Below are 14,993 nucleotides of genomic sequence, written 5' to 3' on the forward strand. Positions count from 1 at the left end.
CTCTTGTATGAAGGGAACCATTATGGCTGTGGTTTTCAATCCTTTAAATCTCTTAAACATTTTTCTCCCCTTCACAATTATCTTGTAACCTCCTGGCTAATAGTATTACACACCACAGTTCCATTGCTTCAGGAATGCTGAGGAAGAAAAAAATTTTAAAAGCATCAGGAAAAAAAAAATAGATAAGCTTTTATTTCCAAAGGTCATTTTTTAATGAGGTTAGTTAAAAAGAGTAATTCACAAATTAACGTCAGTATACAAAAGCATGTTTCCACAGTTGTTACAGCCTGCTTTAGTACACTCAATGTTAATAACAAGCCTCATGAAATAATAGGAAACACAGCACACATTGTCCAGGCAGCATTTCCACAGATCACAGAGGCTATTTAAAGAAATTTGAAAGTAACAGAAACTGGTAGAATTAAAATGCTCCCATCTTGCGGTGACAGCAAAAGGTTAAAGTTTCACCCAAATCTGAATTTCCCATGGTCTACCAGTTAAGATAACATTTCTGTGATGTCTCTTCTTGCCACTGTTTTTCCTCTATAAAGCAACCATTTGTAATAACAAAAAGGCCAGGAATTCATCAGTGTTTTCAGGGTCAAAATGAATTTGATTTCAACAGAACTAAGACAAAGAATCTTAGCCAGTTGGACAAGCAAGCTAAGAAAATAATTTGATAGCAATATGAGACAGTCTAATACTTCCATTATTGTATGCTGGACTTACCGAACCTGCAAGTAGCTGTGCCTTCCCTTTAAGAAGATCTCTAATTCTAACATGTGAGTGAGAGAAAGAGGGGTGTCCCACATCATCTGTTTGCATTCAGTGATTAACAAGAAGCAGCATCCTGTACTGAAATTACAATTAGACCACAGCAAAGAAATGCTGTGAGGACGCACAGTGTTTTTTAAAAGCAAATTTTAGGTTTTTTTTTTTTTTTACAGTTTTGGCAGGTGAAAATTTTGCATTAAGTGTACAGGATATTGCATGTCATCACAAGCCCTGAAAAGAAAAAAATCTTTGGAGATTACTGGTTTTAGCTTCATCTTAGAGAGGTTACTAGGAGTTCCAAAAAGACGAAGGGAAGACTCATAGCAAGTTTATTTTAGAAATATCTAAAACAAATTCTTTTTTATTTTCTTCATACTATTTTTCTACACAGGCACTGGAAAGATACCAGCATACATTTTTACATTAATATCAGTCCCAGAAATATGTTCTAATACAAGTTTCAGTGCAGAGGATTTACATATGTCCACCAATGTAGGTATCCACAATTACTCATCTATTGGTCAGTGTTTTTAAATCTGCATAAAGTAAGCCTCAGTAAATCAGATGGAAATTTTAATATGAAGTATATTAGACTGTGAATCTTTTACTATGACAGAGAATGTTTGCATGATTATGAAACTTCTTTTCCACTAAATCTAGCTACATTAAGTTCTGGTAAGTATCTTTGGAGTATTTCAGAACTGCATCCAGATGGAAGTTGAAACACTTACTCTTCCTGTTCAGGAAATACCACAAAAGGTATTAACATAAGAAGGATGAGAACTTCATTCTATTCAATGATAAGTTTTGAAACACCTTAGAAAATAGTCTTGATTGTTCACAGAAAAAAAGTCAATTATTTCTCCATAGTAACATACACGTCTAGACTTGAGTCTTCCATACACAAAGTCTGCACTTCATCATTAACCTTCTGGAGGCTTTATGGGAGTTGGAAAAAAATGAGTTATTCTGCTATTTCAATCAGTCTTCTGCTTTGATCCCTTCATTAATAGTGATATCTTTACATAATACAGTTTTCTGCCAGTGGACTCAAAAAGATGAACATTTTGACTTTGTTGATAGAGCCTCATTTTCTTCTTTATGCCCTCTACTCACTCCAAGATTTTTATTGACATTTTTGCTACTGGTAACCTAGCTTAAAGTTCCTACAGAACAAGTTAAGCACCAGTAAGTTTTACTCTTTTAGCTTTCAGGAAATTTTTTTCCAAAATATTCACACAGTATTTTTTTATGTATAGTACCAGAACTGTGGATGATGTCTTTTGCTGGGCCATATGATTCAGTATCTGTTCAGGATGATGCAAACAGCAGCTTTCTCAATCATACTCATCTTGAATTGAAAGGCGTTAACTTTAGAAGGAGAATAGAGCTCATTTTACCCAACTCCACAAGTTTTCAAATTCTGCTGAATCAATTGAAGCAGTATCAGATACATGACTGCACATCAGAAGCAGGATTTAAACCACCAGTAATATCACACAGGTAACCAGCAGATAAGCAAACAGAAAAATACTGATAACCTATAAAGAAGAACAGAATAAAATTCTGGGAAGTGAACTCTAACACAGCCTAATCTCTCTTGTTGAAAAATTTGTGGATAATTTATATTGTATGTATTGTTGCTCATTTTGTAACTTATAAAAAAGTGACATTACAGACATCAGAAAGAAGCACATAAAGGAAAAGTATAATATTAACAGGAGAATATCAACATGCACCATTATTTCAGCTGTTTCTGGAGACCATCAGGTTTTCTCCATCAGGTTCCCTTCGAAATATGAAGAAATGGCTCATTAAGTTCTTCAGTATCCAGGATACTTGCAAACATCCCAACATATTCTACCACAGAAGACAAAAAAAATTGAAATGTGATTAATGTAACTAACACAACCTCAGCAATTTTACTAGAATTCAAAAATTATGAGTTAGTTCTTTAACGTCTTGAACCTGGCTCCAAAGTCTGACTTTTTCCCTCCACTGAAAATTAAAACTTCATTTTTTTTACCTTCTCAAAAAATTACATAAAATATTTTTTCTTTCCAGAGTGCTGGTCTAGTGATGTCAATAATAAAAGAGCCAGAAAATTCTAATTTCAAAATACTTCATCTGTAGATGGAGGTATCTCCAGAATAGTTGTTGGTATTTTAATGACAGGAGGCACTTTGCAGACTAAGTTCTGAGTTCCTCCCAATCAAGTGCAGTATCTAAGTTACGAAAACGACCGATTTCTCTCTTTGATGGATGATTCTCTTGGAATCATCTGCCCTACTCTTGTTGCAGCAGCCAAAGGCATTACAGACTAGTGAAGTCCCTGATCCCAAACAAGTGCTCCCAAAGTCTATTTTCCTTACGAATTCCAAAGATATGCGACCTGGCAGAAGATACAGGCCTCAGGAAGGGATCCATCCTACTAAATGTACACCTCAATCTATACATTCCATATAGTTAATAGAAAAAAATGTTTCTTATTCTGGAGTATATGTACTTCAGAGGAGTTACACCTTCAAAGATGCGTTTCCTATTCACTGAATACAAAGGACATCTGATGCTGGACAAAAGTTCAGAGCCTTTATTTAGACAACATGAAAAATAAGATATGGTTCTATTTCTGCAAAAACTGCAACACAGCAGTAGAAACATTTACCATTTGAAATTCAAAAAATATAGTCTGTGACCTCACTCATCTACAAGCAGTGACCATTACCTTACACTTTCTTAGTGTCAGCAGCCTCCTATTACACATTTCTTATTCATTTCTATTCATTTTCTAAGTGACACTACTCTATTAACTTACCGGGTTTTCTTAATTTATGCTTGCATCTGCCACTTTCTCAAGGAGCCAAATACAAGCAGTTTTTAAATAAGTGAGTTAATATGTCTTGAGTCCCTCTGCTGATGGCAGATAGCAAGGCCACATTCTTTCACTAAAAAGAAAAAACAATTAAAACCACAGCTTTCCTGTCTTTCATCATTGCAGAGGATTTCATGTATATAGAGTAGTTATTGTATTGATGTGTCAAGAGAGCCTTTTCTTGTTCACTGCAGGTTTTAATCAGTATGGAAATATGTCCGTTTTGCTGACTATAGAAAGACTCTAGAGCAAATGTATTTCTGGCTTTGTTACCAAACATATTTAGTAATCCAGCTTATGTGCATGTGTGGTACTCTTATTTTAACTGTCTCTTTATTTCTAACATCTGCGCCCTCCAGTATCTGTCCCTGCTATGACAGCTTCCTTTTACTGAAAGTAGTATCTCCTTTATATTTACTTATCTTAGATTAAGATCATTAATAAAATAGAAGAGAATGCAGTGTGCAACAACATAATTTAAAAAATCCAGTTAAAATGATAGCATTTCCATAGTTACATACTCTACAGTAACACAAACTTGAACTCTCAAGATTCGTAGTTCTGTCTCTTCTTCCTTAGTTCTTTCCCTCCATCTCATTGATTTCTTCTAATTTCCAGTTGGAGGGTATGTTCACACTGCTTAAAATCAGAAAAACAAACAAATCTTAACACACCTTGGCTAAGACAGCAGCTAAGTCAACATTACAGGGGTTTTACAAGTTAATAGGCTGAGTTCAGTTCCTACATAGAATCATAGAATCCTTAGAGTTGGAAGGGACTTCTGAGGGCCATCTAGTCCACCTCCCCTGCAATGCATAGGGACACCACAGCTACATCAGGTTGCTCAGGGACTTATTCAGCCTCACCTTGAAAGCCTCCAGGGACAGGGCATCAACCACAACACTAGGTAACTTGTTCCAGTACCTCACTACTCACTGTAGAAGATTTTTTCCTTATATCTAATCTAAACCTACCTCCCCTGGGCTTGAAGCTATGAGCTCTTACTGCTCATATCTTAAAAGCCAGGTTACCCGTCTCAGCTGTTATTTCAAACACAACTAGCTAAATTACACTCTACTAGGATACAAATGCTATAAAGAAATCACAGTTCCAAAAAAAGCCTTGCATTATACATGCCTCGAGTTATAGAACTCTTCCACAAAACTGGTAATAATGCAGTCGTATGGATGGGGAGCTCTTCATAGTCTTCTGAGACATAGGTACTTCCAGACAACCTCTTTTGTTAAGGAATGTATTGAAAAATTAATAGTATGGTGTGCAAGACCCCTATTATGGAACACTATTATCAGATACTGTCTCAGGTGTTACTACTGATATTGTGTCTGAGTTTGAAAGCATAACAGGCAAAAAACTGGTATCAAGCTAGAAGATGGCTTCCTGCACACACAGGAAAAAAGAACAATCATAATCTTTTAATCTTAAACACTTCCAGAGGTGTAACATGTATGAGCACACATCCAGGTTGCCCACAGTCTGTTAAAAATAGAGAGATACATACTTAAGGCCCATATATTTTAATTTTAAAACTTAGAGTCTGCATATAAAATACCCTGAGAACCCTGAGTATCCTGTCCTCAACATGCTTAAACCAGAAGTTTGGAAGACCATAAACAATTAAAACCTGGCTGTGATGAACAGGCAAATATCTCTAGACAACTTAAAAATACAACTGTTTTCTAGAAAGCAGCCAAATCCCAAGGTCACAAGTTCACTGAATCATTAAGGTCGGAAAAGACATCCAAAATCATCTAGTCCAATTGACTACTTACCATCAATTTTACCCACTAAACTATGTTCTTTAGTATTATATCTACATGTTTCTTGAACACCTCTAGGAATGACTCACTGGGCAGCCCATTCCAGCTCCTGACCACTTTTTCAGAGAAGAAATTTTTCCTACTATCCAACCTGAATCTCCTCTGGTGCAGCTTGAGGCCACTCCCTTAGTGTCCTCAGCATGTGCTAGAAAGTGGGTGGCAAAAAATGTACTTAGCCTGAAATACAGGGGCTAAGGGAGCAAACTCAGCAGATATGTAAGGTAATGAAAGAGCCAAAGCACAGTAATGAAGATCTTTGTAGTTCAGTGAAGTGCAGCGAAGAACTGGGAGTTATGGAATGATAAGATATTGGATGCAGTTCATATAGGTGTGCAATTGTTACACTGATTTAAAATAATTAGTTTACTACTATCACATGACTGAATATTTTCCTTCTGTAATCAGGGTTATTTGTTTTGACTTTTATTGTTCTTGGGACAAATACTTTAAATGAAGTTTTCTATTCAATTTGAAGGAGTATTGGTTTTTCTCATTTTTAAAAAGCCTACAATTGGATTTTCCCCCATGATTTTCCTCCTATTTACAATTAGCCTGATCCACAATGTTAAGCTTCCAAGAAAAAAATCACAGTTGTATAAGATAAATTATAGAAAAACTAGGTAGCAGTTTGAGTTATGACAGACCATGTCACATTACAGTAGATCATTATGTGAAAAAAGGTTTATTCGTGGGGGTGTGGGGAATAAATGTATATATAAATATACTTTTCAAAGAATCCAAGTTCTTAAGTGGTCTGAAATAATTTCTTCAAAAATTTTGGCAATAGAAAAAGGAGCATATGTGAAGAAATGTTCTGAATATTTGCTTGAATTCATAGACAGGAAAGGTACAGAAATTGCACCTCTCTCAATATGGTTTTCCACCACTACCTTTTAATCAATTTGCTTTTCACAGTGCCTTGGGTTTAACATAATTTCTTCTGCATTTCACCTGGGAAGGTTTTTGCCTATTTTTGGGTTAAGGCTCTCTCATTCACCTGGCATCCCAGCAGCAAATCTGTAACCAAAAAAGTTACAGATCCTGCTTTAGTCTCAATTCAAACATTCATGGATTTCATGATACATTAAAACAACAGAAAATGCACTGTTTTTGCCAAGGCATATCAACCGATCCATTTCAAATATATTTCTCACAAGGCAAGTTTTGCAGAAGCTATGCTTTTTCATGACCCCATTCCTCTAGGCTTTATTGCTTAATTGATGAATAAGATGGCTATAAAATTACACAAGATAGGCCTGTGCAATCTCTAGTTCTCGGATACTAAAAAAAAAATATGACTGCAAATTTGTTTCCATTGTCACTAGTAATGGAAGTTGGTCACTAGAAATTGACCAGAGAGGTTGTGGATGCCCCATCCCTGGAAGCAGTCAAGACCAGGCTGGATGTACCTCTGGGCAGTCTGGTCTAGTGGTTGGCAACCCTGCCCACAGCGGGGGGCTGAAACTCAATGATCATTATGGTCCTTTTCAACCCAGGCCATTCTATGATTCTATGAATTTAAAAATCTGAAATTCAAATAGAAGGTTGGAGAGATGGTTTTTCCACAAGAGTAGAAGGATTTCAAACCAACATGCAGGAGCCACAGACATATTATTCGTGAACTTTTTTGACACTTTTGAAATTATAGCAAATAGTTTCTTTTTTTCCCCCCCCTTCCTTTCCCACCTTCTCCTCCCCTCCTCTTCCCTTCCCATTTTTTAATTTTTTTTCCCTAATCTCTGCATTTTTTTCATGTGTATAAAGATATTTCTCAGCCGATGGTCACTAGAAGTATGGCAGACAACTGAGATCCAGTTTGGTACTGCAAAATAAATACTTACTAAATAAAGAAATAAAAATTTTGTTGCTTTCATTTCTTCTCAAGTTTAATCCTGAGGAACAATATACTTTCGATGAATTCATGTCTCTTGATCAGAAACTTTTCTTTTATAATATTTGTTATTGTAATTGAGAAACATTACTTCAGGCAACTCAGATGCATATCAACAAAGAATTTGTGACAGAAGAGATTTCTTATACATAGGTTTCAGACAAAAGTGAACATTAACCATGAGAATGATAGAGCTGTTTGGTTTTCTATTAACTGAATTTAGAGGGGTGCAGGGAAATCTGAGACATGCAAGGGATGACATGTTTTAGATCAAACTTCAAAGATGGTTTTGGATATTATAGTGAATGATTAGGCTGAAGCGGGTTTTAGCTAGCTGAATAGTCAGATAGCTTAACTACTCGCATGTCTGTGCAAGATACTCATTGGTAAGAGAAGTTTTTACCACTGTAATCTTATTTTTATAGTATTTATAAAAACATCCTGGCAAGAATTAGGCCAGAGTCATGAATAAATGCTTTTTTCTGAAAGACTTCCATCCCACTTTGATTTTTCACTACGCTTCTCAGCTGTGTGAAAGCATTATTGATTGTATTCATTCTTATTAGTCAATAAATCCCACTCATTAATATAAAAAGTGATGACGTAATTTAATAGCACAACCTGTTTGCCTTTAGGGAGGCAAGTATTATCATTGTCTTTTTCAAATTTCAGGGGATAAAATCCTTGCACTGAATTCAATGAGAGCTGTGCAAGGATCTCATCCAATTGTTTTAAAAAGTGTCAACAAATTCCATACTTCATAAGTGGGCTGATTAATACTGATTTGTTAGAAGCTAGTTAAAGGGCAAGAGAAGTGACTGTGGCATGGAAAGCAGAAAACATCATGACAAGAAAACAAGTGAGTAACTGCTGTATAGGTTCATTGGTGCTCCTATACAGTATCTGCAACCTCAGTTGCCTCTTATTTTTTTTTAATGTGCAAGTGTGGCAGAATTTTAAAATATGCTATTAATTTTATTAAGTACAAAAGTAAATTATAATATAGTATTAATGTTGCTATAATCTAGCCTAGATATATTCTCTGTCCCAGGATACCTGCACCAAAACATTTATCATATCCTGTTGTTTATCACGTAAAGTCATGCCAACTACTTGTTTTTTCTTTTTTTTACTTAATGGTTTCTATGATATCCAGGCAGTGAAGCCTTCCTAGGAAGAAACCTGGCATATCCTGTGGTGGAGTATAACCTTTCTGAACTATCTCATGAATTTCCAGCAGCCTACAGCTGCAGTGGCCTTTGGTCACGTCCAAATGCTTGGGCTTCCATTGTGAGGTGGTATCAGGAGACAATCTGGAGTCCTTTTAGATGAAAATAGTATGTTCTCTGTGGTCCAACAGCCCATAAAGGCAGACTTACTTGGAAGTAATATCTTTTTTAAGCTCACGTTCTGTGGACATTAGGATGTAACTACCTATGGTTTTGTACTGCAAATCCACTCCTGTTAAGGGAGCATGCTTTGCTACATAAGAACGCAGGGCAGCACAGGAACATATTCACAAATATCAGTGGGACAACAGGTGAGATGCATATTCATACCAGATATAGCGGTTCACTGGCAGATTGCACAGTACTTTGTTACATGTGGTCCAGAATAATTAAAAGCCTCAGAGCTATTTTTATTATTATTCACACCATAGAATCACTGCTTGTCTAGCATACATAACAAACAATTTTTTGTTCATCACTAGTTTTATGGTTGAGGTAGATAGAATGTTAATATTCCTACTATTTCTATTTTCTTAGTTGCTAATCTAGCGTTATGTTCAACATTTTTCTGAGTTTCTTACTGTTTTATTGTATTTTCATAATGCTATCTGTCTTAGTTGCAACTTCCTTTATATCCTTATGAATGAATGATTGGGAAAAAAACTGAAAACTTCATACTCACAGAGCTCAGATTTGCCAAATAGAAGTTGAGAAGCATATTTTGTACTCTCCTATGGAAGCAGACAAACTAAAACCAAAGTCTAAAGTAAAATAGAAAGAACACTTCTGCAAATTCTTAAATAAACTTAAGGAAATCAGAAAGAAAAGGTGACAGATCATTCCTCTATCCCTCAGAATGCTTTTTTTCTTCCCCCTTCTCTTTCACCTTGTACTGCAAGGCTGTTGTTGCCTAAACTGTTCAAGTTACAAAAAGCATTTATCCATACAACCTGCCATTCTGGTTTCTTTGCAGTGGAGCTCAGAAGGCCAGAAGAAATGCAAAGGACAGTTGAAGGTTGTAGCAATCAGAAGGACCAACATGACGGAAAAGGTGCTACAAAAGAGGTGGAAGGACCGGCATGATAGCAAGGTGCTATAAGGAAAGGGAAGTAGATTGTTGCTCACCCGTATCAGAAGATTCAGGTTCACAGGGAAAGGCTCCCACCAAGGAAGGATCTCTACAAGGATCTAGAAGAGATCTACACTCAGTGGCAGTCAGCCCTTAAATGAGGCCTAAGAGAGGTGGAGCCAGGCTACACCCCTTCCGGACACACAGTGAATTGCCTTCACCTGCGCTCCCAGGGATGACTGGGTCTTTCCTCCACGTGCTCAATCAGTGGCTCAGGCCATGACTCAGCAGTTCCCATACAAGGGCCCAGGCCTTGTTAAATACATGGAGAGGCATATTTGCAGAATTATGCAACCACTTCATAATAGCACCTTCTCCTCCCACCTTTCCACAGAATCACCCAATGGTTGAGGTTGGCAGGGACCTCTGAGTCCACTTGCCCCAGCCTCTGCTCCAGCAGGGATACCCGGAGAAGAGGACCCAGGATCATGTCCAGGTGGCTTCTGAAGGTCTCCAAGGAGAAGACTCCACAGCCTCTCTGGATGTCCTAGTTCTCTATCATGTGAAGAGTAAAGTGCTTCCTGATGTTTAGACAGAAACTTCTTTTTATATTATTTTTCTTCTTCTGTTGAGAGGCCACTAGCTTACGTCTGGCAAGGTACCTGAGACAGTTTTTCAGAGAAAAGGACCAGGATTGGAGCATTACCTTGTTTTCTAATTTTCTTTTTTAGAAGCACGATGTTGACACATAGGCTAGGGGCATTGTTAACCAATCTGGCAAAAGACTAGCTGAGCAACTTCTTCAAAACTCACGTTGTATGTCTGGATATTCCATTATTGCAGCTGAAATCAGGCAGCATGCTGTACTTCTTTCCAAATATTGACCAGGTTCTGACTGTGCTCCAGCCAGCTGGCTGCACAATGGATCACGTGGTTGGGCTGGCATGTTGGAACAATCCATGAGGAAAATGAGGGGAACTAAATGCTGGATAGGAAATTAAACAACGCAGCCGTGATCTGGCTTGTACCTTGAAGAAGCTTGGCTTTGGCTGCTCACACAGAGGAGATGGTGTGCAAGGGGAATCTGATCAGCAGTCACAGATAGGGAATGACATCAACTGGTCATGCTTTTTCCTCAAACCCAGATGAGCATCAGTGCTCTACGTGTCATCTTTCAGGCCACACTTGTCCCAGACAAGATCTGTTTACTGAGAATGAAGTAAAAATTTGACACAGCAGGAGAGCATGCATATGAACTCCTCATGGTGTGCAGCATTATTAGCAGTCTCCTCATGTAAACTCTGGCTAGGAGCTGTTACAAAACAAAACAAATTTTAGCAGTAATTAGGAGGCTTAGAGAGAATTATTCACATCAGCAAGGCTGTCTGTCTGAGCTCATAGGAGATGGCCAGAAACACTGCTGATTTCATCCAAATTAACAGAATAGCAACTCAAAGAGGGAGCACAACAACAGGCAAGAGATCAAGCAGGAAAAAACAGGCATGGCTTGTGGAAGGACTGGAGAACACATACCAGAAAGTACCAGGCTGCACCACAGGCAGTGACTGAGTTGTTGATTCTCATCTTTGACATTCAGGACTGTCTCACACCATGCAAGCAGCTATTCTTGCAAATTTCCCCTGCAGCTGTCTACAAGCTATGGGAAATACTTCAGCTTCTCTAGCAAGGAAGGGGTTGTAGCTCACACCACTGCACCATTTACCATGGTAAATCCTTGGGTAGCTTTTCTTACAGGTTACCTCTGCTTGAGCGGGAACAGTAATGATAAAATCAATGAGGTAGTCAGAAAGCTTGAAAGGGAAGAATATGCAAGTTGCAGAAAAGATTATATACATTTGGTAGTTTTATTGGTCTATATAATATAACAATTTTGTATATAAGTATATTCAAATTAAACTGAAAAGAGTTGTTATGGCATTTCTGTGCTGATCTAAAAAACTTCAGGAATAAGTTACATGTCAGAAAAATGTTCAGACCATCCAGCAATTAGGGAGCTGCTCAAATCTAGATAGAATTAGAGCTGAAGATTGGAAGTTGTAGCATAGTTTAGTTCTGTTTCATTGCATCTTGACAGCTGGTGAAATTTGCCTACTAGTCCTAATAAAAATCATTGACAAATGTTTGTTCAGTTGTATAAGGAAGAGGTTGAAAGATTTTCCCTTTAACTACAGTTTGGAAACTTAGAATATACAGCACATGATCTGCAAATGCGCCAGTCAGGATCAAACTCAGCACTTGTTATTTTAGGATTGATGGCAGTCATTACCAAAGACCCCCTCCAGAGTTGTGTCTTGTACAAACCTGGGGAGGAGACAGCTCCTACTGTGAGGGATTTACCAAGCAAAAACAAAAATAAATGAGGATGGAGAGGTTAAAAGTCCAGCTAGCCTTCTTTGTTGAATGCATTGCAAGATTTTTTTCTATTCTTTGACCCTTCTTGATTATCTAGGAGACAAACAAGAGGAAGAGAGAGATGAAACAAAAGGACTACAAATGAACAAGTAAAGAGGAGAAGAAGAGGAAGAGGAAGAAGAGAATCCTCGTACTAGCCTTTTATGACAGTGTTAGGCTAAGCTTTGCTAATGCAATGGTAGAACTGAGCCTGAAAGACTTATTTGCAGAAGGACAAATATTTGGTCACAAAGCTTATTTCCATGCTCCCAGGATATTCAGAGCATCACATGCCAATCTATGGATTTCAGCATTCTGACTGATGTCAGCCATGCACTATAAAAAGATGAGAAATTTGAACTTTCACATTAATCCTTTACATCAATAAAATATTAAAAGCACTCCTGCTCTGTGCTTGAGATGCCATAAACACTGTACCAACTCAGAACTGACATAACCTTTTCTACTGCAGTAGATCTGAACTTAAAGGTTTGTCAGTGGGCACCTATTAGCATAATCTTGTAGATTCAGCTTTCATTACTAAAAAATAAAAAGTAAAACAGAAATTAAAAGTAAATTACTTGCTTTTTGCAGCCTTTTTAATGCTACTGCTTTTTCAGTACTGAATTTCCAAAATGCCTCATACTAAGATTGTTATAAATCATTTAAAATTAAAAGTAGCTGGCAAGATAGTCTTCTAAAGAGGTGGTTTTGCCATGTCTAAACTCAGTCTCCTCTTCTTGGATGTCATTTCCTATGCAAAAGGATTTGGCATGATTTGTGTTTTTCTCCTTAAGACTAACTTGCCAATAGTATTATGTAGCAGTAGAGCCTCTGAAAATGAAATAAGGTATTTCTCCCATCCTTAACGTATCTCATTTTATGCTTTCAGAATATGGAGTAATAGCTGCTTTTTGTAGTTAAATGCAGACTCTGGCTGATGAGACTGAAGAATTTAACTGAGTATTTTGGAGAAGACCCATTAGCCTAGGTGCAAGAAAAATATATGTCCTTTCTTTTCTAAGACTTTGTTCCTCATTCTGATGAATGATCAGTTAACAATCATGATGATTTTTTCTGGTGATTATATTCTGATTCTATTAGTCTTTAGCTGAACATTGGCATACTACGACTTGTTTTTCAAGAAGCACTACTAATTACCCCACCAACTACATTCCTTGATAGTGTTTATTATATATACCAATAGAAAAACATTAACTAAGCACATATCCAAAAGCAAGAAAACAGTAGAATTACTTGAGCTACAGTCTGAACAGAAGGAACAGTATTTGGGTTTGAAGGTTAGTGAGGAAGACTGAAATTCAGTTTTCCCTTTTTGACCTAAGACTCTCTCATCACTGAATTATCCTAATTTATTAAGATGCAGTTATATACTTGTCAATAAACACTAAGTGATAAAATCATATCTTTAGCAAAGTCATGTGGTCAATAAATCATTCAGTCTTTTTTGTTATTACAGAAGTATCAAGGAAGTTTGACGAGAGCTTTGCCAACTCCAGCAACATTTTTGCTCTACCACTGGCACAACATTGCAACCGCTGGTAAAAAATCTTAATATTCCCCTCAAAAATGCAGAGAAAATAAAAACAAAGTGGCAATATCTGGACAATGCTTGGATCTACTCTGTGGATCTCTTTCAGCTACAAATAGAGCAAATGAAAAGAAAAGAGATTACCCAGGTATGTTGACCTTGCTTTTGTTTATGGTTTCATCCATGTCACACTGATCATGCAGGAAGGTGTATGTATTTTAATGCAATTGTGCTGTTCTGGTGGTTATGTAGGCATTAAGTCTGTCCAACAAACACATGTGGGAAAGGCCTCACAATATAAATAGAATCCAGAATGCTAATGAACTTTCATGTAAATAACTTCAAGAAATATCATATAAACCAGATGTGCCATCTGTGTGACTGAACATACTCTCGATTAGAAAGTAGACATCCTTAAAAAAAGCTTCAAATTACATCAATAAAAACCCTGTTCATTCTGCTGTTCATTCCCTGATCATTCAGTTCTGAGGAACTGCTTTTATGTAACCCAGGCATGGTTCTCTGCTTTAAAAGAAGCTCGTGCTACTGAAGTTAGCCTATTTCTGTTGGGTTGACCTAATTTCTTGTGCATTGGGAGAGCAATGGAAAATAAAGATTGAAAAAAGCAACAAACAAAAAACTGATGATCTTGTTGGTTCAGAGTAAACTGGGCTAAAATGTATCTGTAGGTGCTTCCTACTTATTTTAACTTTGTAAGTGGTTTCATTGATTTCATAAAGCCATTCATGTCCCTGAATTATTACATAAATAGTAAATACATTAATGGACTGGAACATAATCTTTTGGTTTCAAACAGTTAAGTATTCAGAGTTGGAGAAAAGCCAGAGAAAATTTGTGTTTCATGAACGTTCATCAGCAAAATTGTTTTAGTTTTCTCATATCAGTTCTTTAAACCTTAAAAAATATTATCTCATAGCATCTAAGGAATTGTGTAATTAAGACATTAAGACATTTTAAGTACGCTAGCATCAGTTTCCAGCTAAGGATAGGGATTATCAAAGTGAGTAAGGAGTGAAATATGTTCTTTGATGACCCTTCTATTGATTCTTCTCTGTCTCTAGAAAAAAAAATCAAAGCATACAAACATGCTTTCACAGATAAAGTTAGAGGCAGAAGCACAGCATGGCCCTAAATCATGCTCCAGTTAGTCTGCAACTCTCTGCTTTTTTTCAGTTTGGAGATGCTGGGGTTTTTGGTTTTTCCAGCTCTCATGATGAGACTTCCAATGCAGCCTGAGGCAACTGGGCACTCAAACGACAGTGAATGCCCATGAGATTGAAAACTCCTTTGAACATTCTACGGCAACTTTCTTTTCCATCTTTCCATTTGTTTTTA

General features: G+C 37.0%; 1 long non-coding RNA gene across 1 annotated transcript; it reads right to left on the reverse strand.

The window, feature by feature from the left end:
• Positions 209-9,817, reverse strand: LOC110396201. The gene is made up of 4 exons (XR_002436834.1): positions 9,730-9,817; positions 4,168-4,285; positions 3,590-3,719; positions 209-2,634 (listed from the first exon to the last, which is right to left on the reverse strand). It is a non-coding gene; the product is annotated as an uncharacterized LOC110396201 (long non-coding RNA).

This window comes from Numida meleagris, chromosome 3 (genome assembly GCF_002078875.1).
Source record: "Numida meleagris isolate 19003 breed g44 Domestic line chromosome 3, NumMel1.0, whole genome shotgun sequence".
Lineage (NCBI taxonomy): Eukaryota > Metazoa > Chordata > Aves > Galliformes > Numididae > Numida > Numida meleagris.